Genomic DNA, 10,815 nt, shown 5'->3' on the forward strand with positions numbered 1-10,815 from the left:
TTATCATTTCTGTGGATTATTTCACCAAATGGGCCGAAGAAATGCCTACATACTCTGCAGATGGTAAAATGGTGGCTCAATTCCTTTTCAATCATGTTATTTCCAAGTTCAGCATACCTCAAGCCATTGTCACAGACCATGGCTCTCATTTCTAAGACTACATGATGGCTGAGCTGACCTCTATGTTGGGTTTGCGCCACGATGGCTCAACCCCATATTCCCTCAGGTCAACGATCAAGTTGAAGCTGTGAACAAAGTTTTGGTTATAATGCTTTAGCGTACTATTGGGATGCACAAGTAAAATTGGCATCTCATGCTCTTCTCAGCTTTGTGGGCTTACCGAAACTCAACTAAAGACACAACTAGTTTCACACCATTCCAACTTTTCTATGGTCTGGAAGCAACGTTATCGATTGAATGCGATATTCCTTCACTCAAGCTAGTTTTTGAACTTCTCCCCAAAACATCGCTTCAGGAAGAACCTCTTAAATTTAGAATGGCAGGATGAGACTCATTGTCTCACTGCTTTGGTTATCAAAGCACAAAAGAAGCGATTCAAGTCCCATTTCGATCAGTCGGTCTCCCTTCACACATTCTCTGAAGGTGATTTTGGTTTTACTATACGACCAAGCTAATGATAAACTGGGGGCAAGCAAGTTTGAGCCCATGTGGCATGGACCCTACATTGTAAAATGTGTTTTGCAAAAAGGGGCCTATGAGCTTATCAACTATGAAGGAAATCCTTTGGACAAGCCCCGAAATGGGCTTTAACTCAAGAAGTATTATGCTTAGGTCATCTTGCATGGTTACTTGTATACAATAGTGTGTCATTCATTTTTGTGTAGTGTGGTTTGGAGTGTTAGTTTTCAAACAACTTTCATGTTTACTCTGTTTTTCCCTGCTTTGCAGATGTTTCTGATTCCTCACATTGGTTCCGTTGATTGTGCTTGTCGTAGTACTCGGAATCTATCCTCCATGGCATGGGCTATTTATGACCCTCATGGTGATTTGATTGATCTTCAAGGTATTTATTTAGGTTGCACAACTAACAACATTGTTGAATATGGTGTAGTCATTCAACTATTATTAGAAGCCATTGCTCTTGACATTTGAGAGTTGGTTGTCAACCTGGATTAACAGCTTGTTGTCCTTCAACTCAATGGGCAATATTCCGTCAGAAACCATCGAATATTGAGAATGTATCTCCGTATTCATCTATTGGAAAGGAATTTTTATTACATTACATATCATCATATTCCTAGACGCATGAATAAATTGACATATGCATTAGCAAATTATGTGTTGGATAGACATTTGCAAAACATGTGAAAAACAAAACAAATCATTTGTACCATAATAAGCAATAAAATACAGCATATATATATATATATATATATATATATATATATATATATATATATATATATATATATATATATATATGGTGATAATGTTTGATACATCAAAACCCAAAAAAAAATATGTGTGTTCAAAATAACATTGGCGGCTCGCAGGCCTCATATATCCGTGGCACGTAGGCCTCGAAAATGTAAAATGCTGGACCTAGGAACTAATCAGCATGGTGATCATGATAACATGACACAGCTCGTGCAATATGAGTCAACAATCAGTGGATCCGATCTGATACTCCCACCGTGTGTCTCTGGTACTGGCGAGGAATCTCTCCCACCCGAGCATACTTTGGAATACCACGAGGCAAACCCTCAAGGTTCCTGACATTCTCCTCCTCGTTGTCACTCCCCTCCTGATAAGGAGTGATGACATCAAAATGGCGGGTGGCGCACCTGCCTATTGGGGAAATCCCAGTAGGACACTTTGGTCCAACATTTGCATTGAAAAAACAAAATGTTATAAACACATATATATCAAAAACAACTAAAAAATCACAAAATTAAAAAATTGATTTTTTACCTTCGTTGTCAAAATCCTCTCCATCTGGCAGTGGCATGTCCAGATCTCCACAGAAGTCAGTGCCACTATATGGCCAATCCTCCATGATGATCAGTTGTCGTCGTAGCCATGAAAAGAAGGCGGGCCTGTAAGACATATGCTGGCCCCCAGTGATCTTAGGCATCAAACAACTCCAGTGGGCCATCCACGGGTCACGTGGCATCGAAGGATCTACCTCAGTCAACTGGTACTGGAAAAATGACACCCGTTCCAAGAAAAAGGTCACTAGTACGAATCTGAAGCAAAATTGCTTCAGATTCCCCGCCTTAGCTTTTGTCAGCTGGCATTTTATGTTGATCTTCATGGCTTCCGCCCAATTGAAGATTGTCGGTGTTGTGCAGTCAATGACATATAGAAATTTTGACTTGTTAGTCTCATGCACTACCTGGGACCCCGCCACTCTGTTGATAGTCAATAGTAGCACTCTCAGTGTCAGATCTCGCATGGTGGCAATCTCAATCTTGTCGCTCTTAGATTTGAGGGCCTCAGGGCAATGTTCAACAAGCAACATGGATATGCTTGCCCCAATCAGTCGTGACCCATATAGGTTGATTGGTTCCCCTCTCTGGGACAGTCCTGTGATGAAATATGTTTGAAGTTTCTAACTCCAACTCCTGGTCACCAATGATGAATATTTCTTGATTTATGTCCCAGAGACTAATCAAGTATCGAAGCAGCTCAGGTTGGGCCCGCATCCCTGGTGTGAGAAAGAACTTGAGGAGCCCACAGTTCCTCAAAGCGTTCAGGCAATTTGGATCATTCAGTGCCTGAGTGTCCACATCTTCGTGCTCACATTCTTTCCAGTCTACCATTTTCGACAATTTTTTCCTGCAAAAACCATATATTTAAGTCAATAATAATTTTGGCCCATAAAAATTGGATTCCAACAGTGGTTTTGAAGGGAAACTAATTTTTTCCCTATTCACGACACCGACGTGCCTGTTTTAAAAATAGTTGTGCTGACGACATGATAAGTCATTTTAATCACACTCGGCTAGCGTGATTCCGTGCTCAGAAGTCACATCGACCAAGGGCAATTTTTTTTTGAAAAACCTCCCTCATAAATCCAAAAAATGGATGAAAATAGGAAGAAATGGTATGAAAATGGAGCTTAGGGCTTTGGCTCTTACCTGCAACTGGCGGCTCGGCGAATGACCTCCCAGATCTCCCACAATCTGCTCCAGAACAATTAGGGAAAAAGTGGGTGAAAAGTATTTCACAATAAGGTAAAATAGTAAATGGTAAAAAATATTTACTTTTCCTCCCTTTTATTCAGTTTTTCATGAAATATTAGGTTTTGTAAATGTTTTAACCTATTTTTCCTCAAGAATTGGATAATGCACTTTACCTTTTTGCACAGGGGCAGGTGATGGATGTTCGATGATGATTCCGATTCACATTTCAGCTCTTTTCTCGACTCGTAAAACTCATATGAAAATATTGCCGAGTATTTTTCCCTTTTGAATTGTAAAAGAGAATAAAATGGGGGCTCTACTTTCAAGCTCTTTTCGACCCTTTAAAAATGAAAATATAGCTGATCCCTTGTCATTTCAAACTCATTAACGGATGTGAAATGTTGTGTGCTCAGTTTAAGTTTACCTCCTTTTTAGGCTGGTATGCACTATTTACGAAAAAGGTACTCCTTGACTGAAATGGTCAAGCGGTTCTCTCAAGTATCGTTTTCTACCTTTTCAGGCTTGAGAGACACAAATGTACAAAAAGGGACCATGTGGAGTTTTATTTTCCTTGTTGTTTTCAAACTCTCTAAACATGAAAAATATACCGAGTTACACCTTTTTTGGACTCGTTAAAATGTTAAACGACATCGGATTCGTCACCATGACGAACATGAGATTCTCCATTTTAGGTCTTGTTAAACTTACTAGGTCAGATTCATCTGAAGTATGAACTTACAGTGCAAGCATATGCTATCCCCTTCAAGCTTGCGATTAAAAATAATTGGGGTACCTACCAGAGATGGTGGGGGAAAATTTGGAAATTTAATTAGTTGTGTCAGCAGCTCACTCTTGAACATGACACTTTCCGCTTCGTGTCAGGTTGGGATATCCTCCTTTGTATCGTTGACATTAAAGAAAATATTAAAAAAGAAAGACATTAGGATGAGCACTACCAAAAAGTGCATCAACTACTTTATTTTCCTTGCCTTTGATATATTTTGTTTTGAAATCAAATTCACTAAGCAGGTCTAACCACGTTGTTTATCTTGCATTCAGCTTGAGCTGATTAAATAAGTACCCCAATCCTCCATGATTTAACATCAAGATAATTTCCTTCAGAGGTAATGCCTCCACATTTTTAGTGCATGCACTATCAATGCCAAATCTAAGTCATGAAATAATTTTTCTCATGCTCATTCAACTTTCTTGATTCATAATAGATCACCTGTCCTTCTTGCATTAGGACTTTGTCGAGAACTTCCTTGTGGGAATCCAAGCACACCACGAAATACTTTTATGGGTCTTTTATCCTTAATATTGATGCATGTGTGAGAAAATATTTCAATTTATCAAATTTTGCCACAAATTCCATTGTCCATTGGAATTTAATTTATTTTCTTTGTAGCATTGTGATTGGATGCCAAATGTTTGAGAAATTATGGATGAACCTCTAGTAACAACTAACCAATCTTATGAAGGAGCAAATTTTGTCACATTTTTAGGAGTAGGCCACTCCATGATGGATTTGATATTCTCTAGATCTAATGCTACTCTTTTTTTGGAGACAATGTGCCTCGAATACTAAACTTAGGACTGCAAGAATTCACACTTGTTGACCTTGGCATAGAGCTTGTGCTCTCTCAACAATTGCAATATTTCTGCTAAATGTTTTTCCTACTCCTCCTTAGTTTTTGAATAAACCAAGATGTCATCAAAAAAATCCAACATAAACTTGTCCAAATATGGACTTAAAACATTCTAACACATAAATGTTGGTTGGGGCATTTGTGAGTCCAAATGGCATAACCACAAATTCATAGTGCACATACCTATCTCTAAATGTCATTTTATGAATATCTTCATCTCTTATTCATACCTAATGGTATCCATATCTCAAATCGATCTTCAAGAACACTGTAGCTCCTCTTAGCTAGTCAAACATATCATCAATCCTTAAGAAATGATAAATATTCAATTGTAGCCTTATTGAGCTACCTATGATCAATGCTTAACCTTATTGTGCCATCCTTATTCTTCAATAATAACACACAAGATCCCGAGGGTGATACAATGGGTCTAATATATTCCCTATCCAGTAATTCCTGTAACTATAACTTGAGATCTATTAGCTTTGGTGTACTCATTTGCACAAATATTTTGGCACTAGCATCGATCCTAGCAGTAATTAAATGGAAAAATTGATTTAACTCCTTGGTGTCAATACTAAGATTTCCTTAGGAAACACGTCACTAAATTATTTTATTATTGGGTGCTACTCCATTCTATCTTTTCCAGCCTCTAATTTTTTGGTCACTTGAACAATGTACAATTCACACCCCTTCTTGTTGAACCTCTTCAATTATAGTGCAATGATTTATTGAATTGTCACATATTTTCTCTTTCCCTACAATGTCGCCCTTTTCCCTTCCTCATTGAGACATTCTATTGACTTTTTGTCGAAATCAAACTTGGTTATGTGGACCCCCAACCAATCCATCCTGACCAAAAATTCATATGAGCCCGACGATAATAGGTTTAGATCTATAGTTTTTGACATGCCATTTAGCACGATTGGGCATGATTTCACCATGAATTCAATTCGTTTCTTAGTCCCCATGGAAAAATGAACCAACCACGACTTGTCATGGTTTGTGCTCTACAATGCACACTTGCTTGCAACTTTTGGACTTACATAACTGAAATTGGAACTAGGTTTAATCAAAATTGAAATAAAATGGCTATCAATCATACCTTCCTTTTCAATAAATGAGGTTTGGTGATCGACCTTCCTATTTTCCAACACTACATAGATGTGTGGTATGCTCTAAGCCACATAACTTTCTGTCTCTACTTCCTACTCATTGTATAGTCTTGGACGATTCCTCTGTAGTTGAGGGAAACCCCTCTGTAAGTGGTCTTCCCAACATTTCCAAAACTCTATGGGCTTTCTCATGGACCCCTTTGTTTCCTCTCTTTCAAGATTAGAGAGTTGATATTAATTAGCAATAACAGATATTTGTTGAGACTCACCACTTATAGGAGTGATGAACCTCACATTCCTACCTAACTGACATCCTATAGCTTTTTCCCCTTTAGATTAAATATGGACTTGATTTTTTCTTTCCAATCAACCCTAAACTCAGACTTGTGCTTAGATTGCTTGTAGAAATACTTCATTTTCCTAATAGCACCCTCTAGAGTTTGTGGCTCATCAAACTCTATTCTATCCTTGAATGCTTGTGGTAGTCCACTAAGATATATTTGAATATTTGTCTTCTCATCCTTAATGTAAGGTACATATATCATTGAATCCAAAAATCTGGTTATATACTCATCAACTATCAATTGCCCCAATTTATGCTCATAAAATTATTTGGTCTTGCTATCACTATACCTCTTAGATAGGTAATTTTCCTAGAAATATCTCTCAAATTTCCTCCAAGACAACTCCTTATCTTTAATATTCTTAACATTCTTTAGGTCTTCCCACCAAATATCGTCCTTGCATTTAAGGTTGAAAGTGGCTACTCTCGTCTTCATATTTTCAGAGTAATCATGCACCCTAAAATATTTCTTCATTCATAGTAGCCATGCCTATGCTTCCTCGACCTTCCTCACCTCTCCATCGAATGTAGGAGGATTTTCCTTCTTAAATTATTATGGCATTAAATCTTTTCCTTTCCTTTTTTGCTAGTAGTGTCTCTTAGTTGTAGCACCAGAAAATAGCTCACAACTACCTATCCTCCTACATGGAGTACTTAGTGGAGTTTCAACTATCATTGTATCCTTTCTTACCTAACTATGTATTTTCTTGGATCTGATACCTTTTTGACCATTGGTCTTCAATTCATGCCTTCCAAGTCTTACTGGACTTGACCTTCCTTTATTTCTTCCTAGGTGGTTGGAACCTAGATCATGCTTCTTGTGTCTTTGCGAGTCTAACAGGCTCTACAAGATGATGGAATTTACTTTTGTTTGCTTCTCTCGAGCCACAAAAATCCTCTCATTGTCTGCCTTATAACTTCTTAGCTCATCTCTTATACTTCTGAGGGTCTTCATCTAATTGAGAGAGTCATTCTCTCCCCTTTTCCCAATTAACTCTTCTTCTTGGAAATGTTTGTATTCATCAATGTTGTACTCTGTTATTCTGAAGCTCACTAATTTACTCTCTTGTTGTTCCTTGGTGTCTCCTTATGTGTTTTCACATACACATAATTTTTGTCCAACAATATATAAATAATCATACTCGCCCATTGCCTTAGCAAACCTGCAATAAGTATATGGATGTGAGATTATCTGAAACACCATATCTTAAGTGAGTATGCAATTCACAATCAAGATGCTACAAGCATCACACATTTTCACACAACAATAATTTCTATAAAACAATACATTCTGTAATAAAGTTTAAATATTATCCTTCTAGGCTCCTTTAGTTCGAGTGTTAAACCTAGGTGTTATAATACCATTTTGTAACATTCCCTCCCACACCCTTAGAGTCTTCCAAGTTGAATGGGAGGTGTTATTTTCAATTAACCCAACCTCCATGGTATCATTATGAAGATGGAGTTATAAAAATCCTCAATTCCAATTTCTCAGAATCAAGTTATGATACCACCATTAGGTCAGGCTCGTTGAGAACCTTCTAGCAATATAAATTTTATCTCAATCTGATGCCTGGATAAAAAATTATGGCCATTTAAAGTTATCCATTTAACCTCCTGTTGTAGCGGCTACAACCACCCTCCAAAATTTTGGCCTGCACCCAAATTCGGAGCCTCCCTTGAGAGTTTCACTTGATGGTTTCATACACTCGGGTTCACTCTGTGAGCTCGATTGAGCCTTCGCACCCACCTTTCTTGTTCATTCCACCCAAGCTTTTTCATGTGATGTCAATGTCTTGCTTGCGACCATGTTCTGGTCATGCTCAAGGTCTTCACTTCATGTGTACATGATATGTTCGCTATAAAAACCTCTGTCGCACTCACACACGGAGTCACATTCACTATCACGCAAGCGTCATCACGGTCGATAAATGATCAATCACGAGTGTTTCACTTATCGCTTGCACTGTTGGTCAGTCATGTTGAACATGTGTGTCTGGTTGCTTTGAGTCATCTCATTGTCAAGTCATGAGGGTGTGTGTTTGTAAGATCACATTTGCATCTTTCACTCATTCACACACTTAGTCATTTTGCTAAAGTTCTAATGACCAAACTCCCCACTGACATCTGGACCATCACCTCGCCATCGACTCAATCGACTGTCACCCAAAATAATGCAGAAGAACCAAGCAAGTCTTTTCAAGTTGCGCTGCTCGCAAGCATTTCACTCAACCTTCATGCGGGCCACTTGGAGAGTCAGACCCAGCAACCACCCTGGGACTGACTCCCCTCAAAAATTGCACAAAGTCTGCTGACCTTGTCTGCCCCGCTAACTAAGGAAATTTCACAGACAGGCCGAACATACACCTAGTGCCCATCCTTGTCTCCCTCAGAAAATTGTGCAGTTTTCTCAGTTAGTCCTCCCGACAGTCGACTGGCTGCTCATGCAGGAAATTGCATAGTTTTCATGAGCATGCCTTTTGTTGTCTAGTAGTCCGCTTGTAGGTTTTAACCCCATATAGAAATTACCTGCATACAAATTCTAAAAAACAGAAAGCAAACAAAGGTGAGAGCATAACACATAAAACAAATATACACAGAGATTTTCCCTTGGATCCCAAAACCGGGACTACCATATTGATTTTTCATTATGTTCCTTTCAATGTTACAATACATATATATACATGCTGAAGCATCCATAAACCCCAATCTATTAACCCTATATTATAAAATAACCGTAGTTCCCTTGACTGGATCTACAAAATACCATGGACCTAAAACCATTGCGCCCAAAACCATAGGTAGGTTTGCCCACCTAATATAGGGTCCAAAATTATTTTTTCCTGGGGCATTGGCTCAGACCCTGCAGAGGGGGGCTTCCGCCCCCTTCAAACCCCCCGTACAGGGGGCGCTTCCACCCCCTGTGACCCCCCCACTGCACATTTGTGGTGAAGTAAAATTCTAAGTGCGGACACAAACAATTCCTCTGGCTCGATAGCGGGTCTAACCACAAACAAGACATTCTATGCAAGATTTCCTTAGGTTAGAACCAATTAAGAGGGATTATCTCTTAGTACACTTATCCTGTGTGGTGATGACCTTGCTTGCCTTCTCCAGCTATCTCATGTTTCCTTCTTCGAACACTTGAAACAAGTAAACAACAACAAACAACAACCTTGATAATAGATAAATTGTAATTCAACCTACTTAACAAGTCAAGAATCATTAAGCCATAAACATGTGAGATGACACATTACATAGGAAATGAAGCGATAGTTGCATATCTATTAAATCAAGAAGAGATTACAACCAGTTCCTTGACGTTGTTTTTCTCCTCTGACAAAACCAGGTCCCCACACACTTCTGTTAGCATTCCATGGTGGCCTCAACAATGATAGTTTTAAGGCTCTTACCTTTAGTCTTCACATTAAACCAAATTCACACTTCTCCCTCACACACAACTAGAGAGCTACAACTATGAATAAATTGTTGATCACTCCAAACAAAACTTAATTAGCACTAGCACACACGCAGCAACCCTAGCATGTGCTTGTGAAAAGTGGAGGTTTATATAGCTTGAATGGATGGGAGATGGCTCCTCTTCTTATGGGAGGAGGTCTTATCTCTTGAGGTAGTTCCATCCTAATAAGGGAAAGGAGCCCAATCTGACCTCCTCGGCTCCATCTAGCCTAACCATTTACCAGAATTCTGTTACGAAGCTTCTAGCGTTGGAAGCTTCGACTCCAAATTTAAAAAACTTTCCAAAAGAGGATCAGTGCGACTAGGAAAAGGCTTAGTCGCTTCGGTCGGTGCAAGGGATAGTTTTAATCCCTACATATTGGTGTGAAGAGGACACAGGTCATTAGCACCGGTCTTGTAAACTAGGAAAAACAGAAGATTTTGGGAAAATGATGCAAAGGGGAATTGTTCTGCTCATGAAGAGGGACACAATGGGAGTTTCTTCATGATGGGAAAGCATGAAGGGTTCACTGTAGAGGTCCTCCAGGATCAAGGAACAGGGAGTACAGGGACAGTGACAAAATGATGTGTAACAGATGCCCCCTAAAGCGTGAAGGTCAAACTAGAGTGAGGGGTGAAATGCTTTATAACTCAGTGCGGGGAACTAGAGTCTGTTGTCAAAAAACCAAAAAGCAAGTACAAATACATATACATTACTGAAAACTCTATCAAACGACACATGAATTGTGGTATATACATAGCCATCTAGAGAATGAGCATGTAATTGGATCCAAGGTATGGGTGAAGCCATCCAGCAGAAAGGATCATAATGAAACCAAGGTATGGTCGCAGCCATCCAATAATGAGAAGGATCACATATGACAACTCATGGTATGGTCACAACCATCCATTTAAAAGATACATGTATATCAGCACAACCATGTCACATTGCCTTGCAATTTAGACTTTTGTAATCTGAGCCTAGGGTCTTGCGCTTCGACACGACCCGATCAAAGTATAGATTCTAACATGTGAATAGATGTGTTGATGTCGAACATGCTAGAAAATCGCTTGATTACTATTCAATGATGTAAACTGTTAAC

The sequence above is a fragment of the Pinus tabuliformis genome, chromosome X (assembly GCF_031772625.1).
Source record: "Pinus tabuliformis cultivar Carrire ecotype Pingquan chromosome X, CPIR1, whole genome shotgun sequence".
Classification (NCBI taxonomy): Eukaryota; Viridiplantae; Streptophyta; class Pinopsida; order Pinales; family Pinaceae; genus Pinus; species Pinus tabuliformis.